Here is a 10,550-nt window from a genome sequence, read left to right on the forward strand (position 1 = left end):
CTGTGAAAGAAAAGAGAGATGGGAAGATAGCTTAAGAGGGTGGTAAAGACAAGTGGGTTTTTGTTTTTTAAGGTCAGGGAGACTTGAGTATATCTATAAGTGATAGAAAGAATTCAGGAGACAGAGATTAAGCTTTAAGGAGAGAGGATGATCATGGGGAGAGAAAATAGGGAGAGAATAGGGAGATAAGATTGAATCAAGGTTACAGGGAGATTGACTTTTGTCAAAATTGCCACTTTTTAAAAATCATAGTCCGAGTAAAGGAGAAGAAAATGGAGGGTGATGTTAAGTGGTTTTGAGATGGAGAAAAGGGGAGAAGAGGGAGCTCATGGTAAATTACTTCTGTTTTTTTTCTGTAAAATAAAAATAAAGACACTGGGAGAGAGATGAAGGGGAAAGGAAAACATTTGGAGCGGTCAATTTTAAAATACTGCTATTGTGATTGTTAAGAAGTTAGTATATACCTGGCTGTAGAAATAGCTGAAGTATCACTCATTTGGAAATGCGAATTCAGTTCAGATCCCTCACTAGTGCAGCAAATGTTTTTATTATTATTTTTTCAGATAGTATCCATGTGTGCTATAATTGCCATCTGAATCCTCCATGCCAGCATCTGTCCCATCCTTGAACCCAATTGTTCCTTAATGAGTTCCCCCTTCCTTTTAGATGAGGCTTTAAAAGACATGACCTTGGTCAACTTTTACATACAGTTTCTTGTTGAGTAGGAAAAAATATTGGAAGAAATAAAAACAGCATAAAGTCCAAATGTATCCTGTGTGTGAAAATTACTTTAGTACAATGCTTAGGTGCTTAATAAATTCTTGTTGACTTGACTGACTGATGAGTGATAGCTTGATTCAACGAAAGCCAGTAGAAAATTATTTAGTGTAAAAATACCTAAAATGATCAAGTTATACAGTTGTAGGTAGAAAAATTAGATAACCAACCTTTGAAACTATAAAATACAATTTCTCTCAAATATCCACTTAATTTACTTGGGACCTGAATGAACTTCTATATTTTTGAGAACAGAAATTACTTCAAAAACATCAGACTTCTGCTACTAAAATTATAAAAAGCATTAAAGAAATTAAGGACAAATAAATGGAAAAGCACTTAGCCTCTTCTGATTAGGAGACTGGTACAATTGAAGTGATAATGCTTCTGAGCATTTTATTTTTTCTACTGTTGGTCTCTCCATGGCATGTTACTGAACATGAGGCATACTTTTTCCTGAAACCAAAAGCGGAGTGTGATGTATTATATCGCCATTCGAGAATGACAGTGAAAGTGATGTGGGCAAAGACAGAAATGATAATAATGAGAAATAAGGCATCGTTATTTGAATTGCAAGACATGAAAAAACAACCTTTCACAAGAAATACATTTGATACAGAAAATTTGCATAAAGGTAGTGTGGTTTAAAGTCAGGAAGATTTGGGTCCATAGCCTGCTTCTGACACGTACCAGCTCTGTTGGTCAAGTAACTTCATGTCTGTGTTCCTCAGAATTTTTAAGTGTTTATTGATTAAGTGATAGTAAATTTGAGGGAGAAAGTGGGTACTGGCCTTTGGGAGGAAGTTCCCTAGAAACCTGTAGATTCTTAGGTTAATTTGGAGTAATCGTTTTTCAGTTCATCCTCTTCCCCCCCCTTCCCTCCCCCCCCAAAGAGTTCCTGGTTTAGAATCAGAGTTTATAGTCTACAGAGTATAACTCTGTGGCTTCATGTTGCATGGAGGTGACCATGGGATTTCAAAGGATGTGTCAGGGGGATGCAAGAAGCAAAAGTAGGGGTATGGTGAGAATGCCAAGAAAAGAGAGAAGCTAAAGGTTTGAAGACTAGAGAGAAGATATATCATGAAGATTTTCTTAGATGCTTTAGACTATCAGTAAACCTTAACTCACCCCTTGGTCCTCTCTAAATGTAAAATCCTTGTTTGGTGACTAGCAAAATTATGTATTACTGTAGGAAATAAATCATATCCATTTATACATTGTAAGTGAAATTAAGAGCTAAAGAAATGTATGTTATGGCTAAATGGAAGAATGGCTCACAGGTTTATTTTCTGGAGAGGCAAAAAAGAGAGTTGGAGGAGCTGGTGTTATCGTGAATCCAATCAATGAACATTTATCAAGCGTCTCCTATGTGACAGGCATTGTGCTAAGTGCTAGGGATACAAAAAAGAGGCAAAAGTCCACCCCTGCTCTCAAGGAAGGAGCTTACAATCAAGAAACATTATCTTGAGACATCTGGTCATCTTGTGTTGCCTTGTCAGGATCAGGATAGGGATAAAGACTGCACCTGTATTTTCATTTGTCCCAGGTGAGGAAATTACCTCTTCCAAAGAAGTTTGGAACCCTCTTTGCAACTTACACTTTTTTTTTAATTTTAAAGCAATTGGGGTTAAGTAACTTGCTCAAGGTTACATGGCCAGTTATTTCTGGGTGTGGTGCTGAGTATCTGAGTCCAGATTTGATCCCCAGGTCATCCCGACACTGGAGCCAGTGCTCTTACTCACTGAGCCACCTGGCTGCCCCTGCAACTTACACTTTTAAAGAGTGGTTTAGAGGAATCTGAAGTGAAATCCTTGCTCAGAGTCATGCAATTTCTATGCTTTAGTGGCAGAACTTGACATTAGATCTCTCTGGCTCCATGACCAGCTATTTTTTCACTAAATCACACTGGTACAAAAATCATTTGCAAAAACACCACTATGAAAAGAATTGTAGCTTATGTATCAACAGCCTGTTGCAGATTGAGGAAATAAGAAAAGTTCTACTATGAACTTGATAAGCTCCTCTAAATCAAATCAATGTATACTTTCATACTAAGTGACTTCAATGTAAAGATTTATCTAGAGAACAGTGAAAAATATCTTGAGAAAAATGGTTTATGATTAAAAAACAGGAGAGGCCAAAGACTTAAAAAATGAATTTTTTTAAGATAAAAGAATTAAAAGTTACTAGAGATGTTCAGTATTAAGTAAAAATACAAAAAATAAAAGCATTATATTTTAAGAGAGAGGAAATGACTAATACTACTTATTTGAAAATTTATTTAATGACCTACATTCTATATACAGTTAGACCACTGCCATTAGGACAAAGATTAAAATTTTAAAGTTCTTAAAGAAAGAATAAAAGTGCAAAAAATATGGCATTCAATTAAAACAGCTTTAACCTAATCTATTTAAATAAGCTGTTGGTAAAAAAAAATGGAGGAACAGACATAAGCACCTCTTAAGACAGTTTATTTTTTTGATTACATTAAATTGAAAAGTTTTTCCACACAAAAAAAGCCAACATTAGGAGGGAAGCAGAAAACTGGGAAAGAATTTTTATAGCTACTGTCTCTGATAAAGGCCTCATTTCTAAAATATATAGAGAACTGAGTCAAATTTACAAGAATATAAGTCATTTCCCAATTGATATATGGTCAAAGGATATGAACAGGCAGTTTACAGAGGAAGAAATTAAAACTATGTATAAACAAAGGAAAAAATGCCCTAAGTTACCATTGATTAGAGAGATACAAATGAAAACAACTCTGAGGTACCACATCCCACCTCTCAGATTGGGTAACATGACAAAACAGGAAAATCATAAATGTTGGAGAGGATGTGGGAAACTCGGAACACTGATTCATTGTTGGTGGAGTTGGGAGCTGATCCATCCATTCTGGAGAGCAATTTGGAACTATGCCCCAAATGCCATAAAAATGTGCATACTCTTTGACCCAGCAATATAGCTTCTAGGGTTGTATCCCAAAGAGATCATAAAAATGGGAAAATGACCCATGTTGACAAAAATATTTATAGCAGCTCTTTTTGTGGTGGCTAAGAACTAGAAATTGAGGTGATGCTCATCAATTGTGGAATGGCTGAACAAGTTGTGGTATATGAAAGTAATTCAAAAGGCATTTAGGATAAACCAAGACAACAAAGAGATAAAAGTTGAAAAAAAATCTATAAAAAAATTTAAGAATATCTTTTCACCATTCAAGTATAGCAGAGCCACCACAATTGAACTCTAACATCACAATCCCAGATATGCTGATAAAGAGGAGGAAATTGTACTTTAAAAAATCCACAACACATATAGGAAATGTAGCCATACTGGATCAGATATATAAAGAAGAGGTGCATATTGGAAATATTACGAAATGAATTCTCAAGATTTGAAAAAAGGAAAAATACTAGAATAGAAAAAAAATATGAATATCATTACCCTCTAAAAAAGGCGACTAAGAGAAGATTATTGCCTACAAACCCATATGCCTACTGTCCCATCTCTTTCTCTGTTTCTGCCTCTTTTTCTCACTGTGCTTAATACTTGTTCACTATTATAGAGCAGTAGAGCAAACAACCTTCTTAAATCTTCTTTTTCAATAAAGTATCTTCTGGGAATATAGTAAAGTCATGCAAGATCCTCTGCAAGGCATACCAACAGAGAAAGTTCACTTAATCATCTTCCATTATTAATATAAAATGAAGTATAAAACAGGGAGGCATATACTCACTAAAACTATTTCCTACCACCTCAAAACTATTCATTAAAAAGTTCAAATGTAAGAAGAATTCCCAATACATGATAAAGTTCTCTAGATGCACCAGTTTGCAGAGGGGCATCTAGGTGGCACAGTGGATAAAATACTTGGACTGAATTCAGGAAGACTCATCTTCCTGAGGTCACATCTGGCCTCAGACACTTACTAGCTTGTGACCCTAGGCATATAAGTCATTTAACCCTGTTTGCCTCAGCTTCTTCATTTGTAAAATGAGCTAGCGAAGGAAATGGCAAACTATTCCAGTGTTTTTGCTAAGAAAATTCCAAATGGGGTCAGGGAGATTTAGATAGAACTGAAACAACTGAGCAACAAAATTTGTAGGTGGAATCATGCTTCTGCATGAAACCACAAAACACTGCAGTCTCCTAAATAAAATCTATAACTATTTTTAAAAAGTATCTGGCCAATGCCTTTTATTCAGAACACAATTTAGAGCTGGATGGACAGCCCATAAAATTCATCCATCCATCCATCTATCCAGAACAGACAATCCAAATAGACAGTGATCTTTGACCATACTGAACAGGAGGAAAGTACCTAGACTGCCTCTGGGAAATCATTCATTTTTTTTTTAGTGACCCCAAGCTTCTCCATGAAATAAAGGTTCATCTTTGTTTAAAACACCAGCGTTCTTCCCATGACATTATATGCCTTAGAGTAGTGGAATCTTAGTCTTAGAATAATTGAAGTACAGGATCATCCAAAGTGCAATGGAATCTCTGCACGTGGTAGGTTGCAACCTATTATAAATGATGAATTATACAGGAGAACGAGTACAAAGGATGTAATCTGAGAGATGAATAATTGGAAAAGAAGATAGGAGGGTGTCATATACTGAGAGTAATGGATAACTAATAAGACTACTGACATGCTTTATTTGTATACTTGCAAGGCCATATTAGCACAATGCCAGTGAGCTAGAGGAAGCACAGTGGAAAGACCATTTATATTGTACTTTTAGAGGACATGGACAAGAGTTCAAGACATTAGGTTGGCATGGACATGTGGTGATATCTGTGGAGGTCTGGATGGTTTGCCATTTCCTTCGCTAGCTCATTTTACAAATGAAGAAGCTGAGGCAAACAGGGTTAAATGACTTATATGCCTAGGGTCACAAGCTAGTAATAATGAGGTCACAGATCCACTGTAGTACTAGGCAATTCATATTCTAGAAGGACCTATATTTAGACTAGCATAGTATTTTAATTTGTTCTAAATTATTGATAAGGGTACCATTTAAACTCTGACATGGTAATTTAAACTGTAAAAGAACAGCAAAAGAAGATGCAAAGCCATTCCTTGCTGAAAAGAGGGATGTTTAACTATAAAAAGCATAACTAAATGGAACAGAATTGAAGATAATAGATGAATCACATATAAGAAAAATGGACTGTTATCTTCCTGGTGGTAATTAATTTTTAATTAACTAACCTATTTGAAGAATTTGTAGCTATAAATACTCCAACTTGCATAAGACTTAAATACAATAATCTTTAGAATAAAGATTGTAACATAAATTGAAAATTAATAACTATAGAAAACATGGCAACTTCAACTATGAAACTATGTCTCCTTAGGAACAATAAGAGGGGAAGAACTCCAGGGAACTTCCGTCAGACTCTTCACCATATTTCTAAGGCACAGAACCAGACAAATAATTTTATTAATATAATATACTTCCTATTATAACTAACTGACATTTTATATTCTTATATATACAATTTGCATTATATGCAGGTTCATAAAACATACAATAAATGTTTTTTAACTTTAAATATTCTAAGTAAAAGCTTAGGTAGATGATTTACTTCTTGCAGGTCACTAGGAGCCAGGTTATTTTTGTTCAAAGATTTGTCTGAACATTTTACTGCCATTGGACAACTTAAGGGCTAGGAAAATATAACTTGTATTTTATTCACTCAAGAAAACCTAAGGCTAAGGAGAAAAAGGAACCCTAGAGTCATACTTCCCCCCTTTTCTTTCACCATAATGCACTGGTCCACAAACTATAGATTGTGTATCCTTAGGTATCATGGATTTTTTTTTTTTGCTTTTTTTTTGGAGGGGGGAAGGTAGAGTAATTGGGATTAAATGACTTGTCCAAAGTCTTGGCTAGTTTTGTGTTAAGTGTCTGAGGCCAGATTTGAACTCAGGTCCTCCTGACTCCAGGGCCAGTGCTCTATTCACTGCATCACCTAGCTGCCCCATCATGGATTTTTTAAAAAAAGATTCACTAAATCTATAAATAAGTATACTTTCTATAGAATAAATAAATGTCTCATATATTTATATCACTTTTTGTTTTCAAATTTAGGTATGAGAGAAATAGTGAATTCTTGTGTTGGCTATGTTACGGCTCAAAAGCTAGGATTGTTTTGTAGTTGTTATAATATATATATATATATACATAGAAAATACATACATATTATATTTACCTATCTATCATACACTGTGTGTAGGTATATGTGTAAAATGAGAGGACCCCACATATAATGAGACCCACTTGTTGTAAGACTTGTCCCCTTACATGTAGTAGGGGGTTGTCCCCTCTCCTGAGAAATGGGGTATCATTGCATAGCTCAAATGGAGGCAAAAATAGACCCCTCTAGACTCTTTTGCCCTCACCCCTCTTCAAGGGAAACTTTCATTTCTGCCAGGATGGGAAGCATGAAGCTGGGGCCAGTGGCTCCTCTGAACTCTTCAGAGGGAGGTTCCAGGTTAGAATTTTATTTATTACTCCCTTAAATATTGGTGGTTTTTGAGCTTGTTAGTTAAAAAATAAAATGAAATTTTAAAAAAGATCTGAATTAGAATTCTGCCTTTAACACAATACCTATGTGCTCCTAGGTAGGGTATTTAAAATCATTTGCAGAGTCTCCATGGGTAAAATGAGTTTAATAATAGTATCTACCTCATAGGGTTGTTATGAGTATCAAAAAGGATAATATGTTATAATACAGGCATATTTATCATATAACTTTGCAAACCTTTTCACATTTATGTCACTGTCAGCTATAATGATTTATTTAGTAGAGTGCCCCAATTGCTATAACTAGGTGTTATTGTAATTTATCAAATACAAATTCATTTTAAAGTGATTGAATTCATTGTAACTTTTTGTCATGGTGTTTTTCCTTAATCAATGGATATTAGCTTCAAAACTACTATCATATGGGAGGGATTTATGAAATTTTTTGGTGTTAAAAAGGGTGCTCAAAAGACCAGATACTACAATAAAACCTTAAGGAAATAATTTGATTTCTTCTTTTCCCTTAAGGCCAAGGTTCTTAATCTTTTTGTGTAATGGTCCCCTTTTGCAATCTGGTAAAGTCTATTGATTCTTTCTCAAAATCTCTCTAAATGAATAAAGTAAAATACATAGAATTACAGATTACATTAAAGTTCAGTTTGTAAAATAATTTTAAATCCAGTTCAATGACCCGAGGTAATGGACCACTGCCTGAAAATAACCAATATTTTCCCATTATTAAGCTCTGTTAACTCTTCTCTAGTTCTTCTTATGAAAACTTTAAGAGGCTCTCAATATCAGATAAGTCTCCTACTTATTGTGGCCAGGCCAATATTATACCAGTGAGGACTCATGCCTTGGCCAAACTATAAGGCAGTCAGGTCTATACATAAAAGGAATTAATGGGAGGATGTCCAACTATGCATGTATTTCAGAATTAGTATACCTGTGGGTCTACCTCTCCATGTTCCAAATCTAAAGATAAATCTTTTTTGGATAAACTATTGCTTGTTGATATTGACATGTTGGCCTCCATTCTCTAATATTGTTAATTGACTAACAAACATGAGAGTGTTCAGGAGGTGCTTAGTACTAAGTAATATGTATTGTTGTGTTGAAAATATCCACTCTATTCCATACAGGATTTCAAAAAATGAAACAAGTCGGAGAAGTGATAGAATTCTGTAGAAACTATTGCTTTTCTATGGTGCTTGTAATAATAGATGGCCATTAAGTTTAAACTTGGAGCCCTCCGAGGTCTTTCCAAATATGAAGGAAATGATTACATCCCCTGATTTTTTCCCCTCTCAATTTATGTGAGCTTTCTAGCTTCTTCCAGCACCCTATCTATTTGATGGCCAAGATCAAAGGTGATTTCTTATAGAAAATAAAAGTCATTTATAGTGAATCTTGTTTACTACAAAGCTAAAACTTGTACAAACAAAACAAAACAAAGAAGTATCCAGAAGGAAAGATTGAAAATCTCCAAAGATAGCAATGCCACAGAGCCTGGGGAAACTAAGCCTTATTCATTAAAAAAAAAATCTATTTAACAAAAGAAAGCCTTGTAAAATGTTCAGTGGGCTCCTAACGTGCTTTTTTATCTTCTGAGGAAATGTGCCAGTATTCTGACTTTCTTTATTTCCATTTCCCATTTGTTCCTATGATCTTTTTTTATTAAGCTTTATATATACAGAATCCTACAGATCTCCCTTGAGGATAAAATAAGGTTAATTGATTTGCTCAAGGTCACACAGGCAATAAATGTCAGAGCTGGGATTCGCGCTCAAGTCTTCTGGCCCCAGATCCAAGTCATTCTGCTTTACCACACTACCTTATTTAGTCCACACTTCCTCTTTTTCACACAATTCATTGGGCATTCAGAGAAATGGAATATCAAGTGAGGGAAAAGAGTGAGTTTATGGAACATCTTTATTATTTTTTGTGCTTCTCAAGATTTTGAGGATGAAGGGAAAAAGAGGTTGTGAAATAATAGGGAAATTTGAGAATTAAAAGGAGTAATATGAGAAACAAAGGAAATAATGGGAAAAAGTCTACTTAGTTAAGTCAGCAAGCAGTTATTAAGTGCCTGCTATGTTCCAGGAAGTAGAGATGCAAAGAAAGATGAAAATAGTCTGAACTAAAGGAGCTCACATTCTAAGGGGGTTACAACATGCAAATAGCTAAGTACAAATAAGACACATACAGGTTAAATTGGAGGTAATCTCAGAAGGAAGGCACTAGCATTAAGAGAGACTGGGAAAGAATTCGTACACAGTGTGGAATGTTAGCAGAGATTTTTTTTTTTTGCCTTTTTTTTGGAGGGCAATTGGGGTTAAGTGACTTGCCCAAGGTCACATGGCTAGTTTTTGTGTTAAGTGGCTGAGATCACATTTGAACTCAGGTCCTCCTGTCTCCAGGGTCAGTGCTCTATTTACTGTGCCTCCTAGCTGCCCCTTCTTAGCAGAGTTTTAAAGAAAGCCAGTTAAGCCAGGAGTCAGAGATGAGGAGGGAAAGCATCTCAGACAGAGGGAATAATCATTGGAGACGCGCAGAGTCAAAAGATGGAGTGGCTTGTACAAAGAAAAGCAGGGAGGTCAGTGTCACTGAATCACAGAGTTCATGGAAGGGAGTTAGGTACAGTATAAGAAATTGTTGGGATTCTGGGAGCCAAGATGTCAGAGTGAAAGCAGGGACTCACCTGAGTTCTGCCACAAATTCCTTCAAATACCTTTAAAAAGTGAATCTGAACAAATTCTCAAGCAGCAGAATCCACAAAGAAACAGTGTGGCAGATTTCTAACCCAAGACAACCTGGAAGGAAGACAGGAAAGATCTGTTGTACCAGGCTGGGAGAGGAGTACAATCTAATGCACAGACTGCACCAGTGAAGACTCAGAGCCAGAGCAGACCCCAGCAGACTGAGTCACTGTCAGCAGTGGAGATTCCCAGACCTCTGAGCCCAGGAGGGGGGTCTGTTGGAACTGGATGAGAGAGAAGCACAGTCCTGCCAAGGGGCTGCAGAAGTGGCAGCAGCTACTCCTGAGGCTATCAGCCAACAGACTGAATGTTTGAAAGTCACCTATTTAAACTTCTGGGAGCCAAGATGTCAGAGTAAGCAGTAAGTTGCTCTCTCCCTCCCTTGTTGACTCTGAAAAGCCCAGAGAATATTGCCCCAGGAAAAGTCTTGGAATAGTGGAGACAACAGAAAGATGGCTTATGGCAGTCTTTTAGC

Source organism: Petaurus breviceps, unplaced genomic scaffold (genome assembly GCF_028583685.1).
Source record: "Petaurus breviceps papuanus isolate PSGF00001 unplaced genomic scaffold, PetGlider_PUasm1.0 179, whole genome shotgun sequence".
Classification (NCBI taxonomy): Eukaryota; Metazoa; Chordata; class Mammalia; order Diprotodontia; family Petauridae; genus Petaurus; species Petaurus breviceps.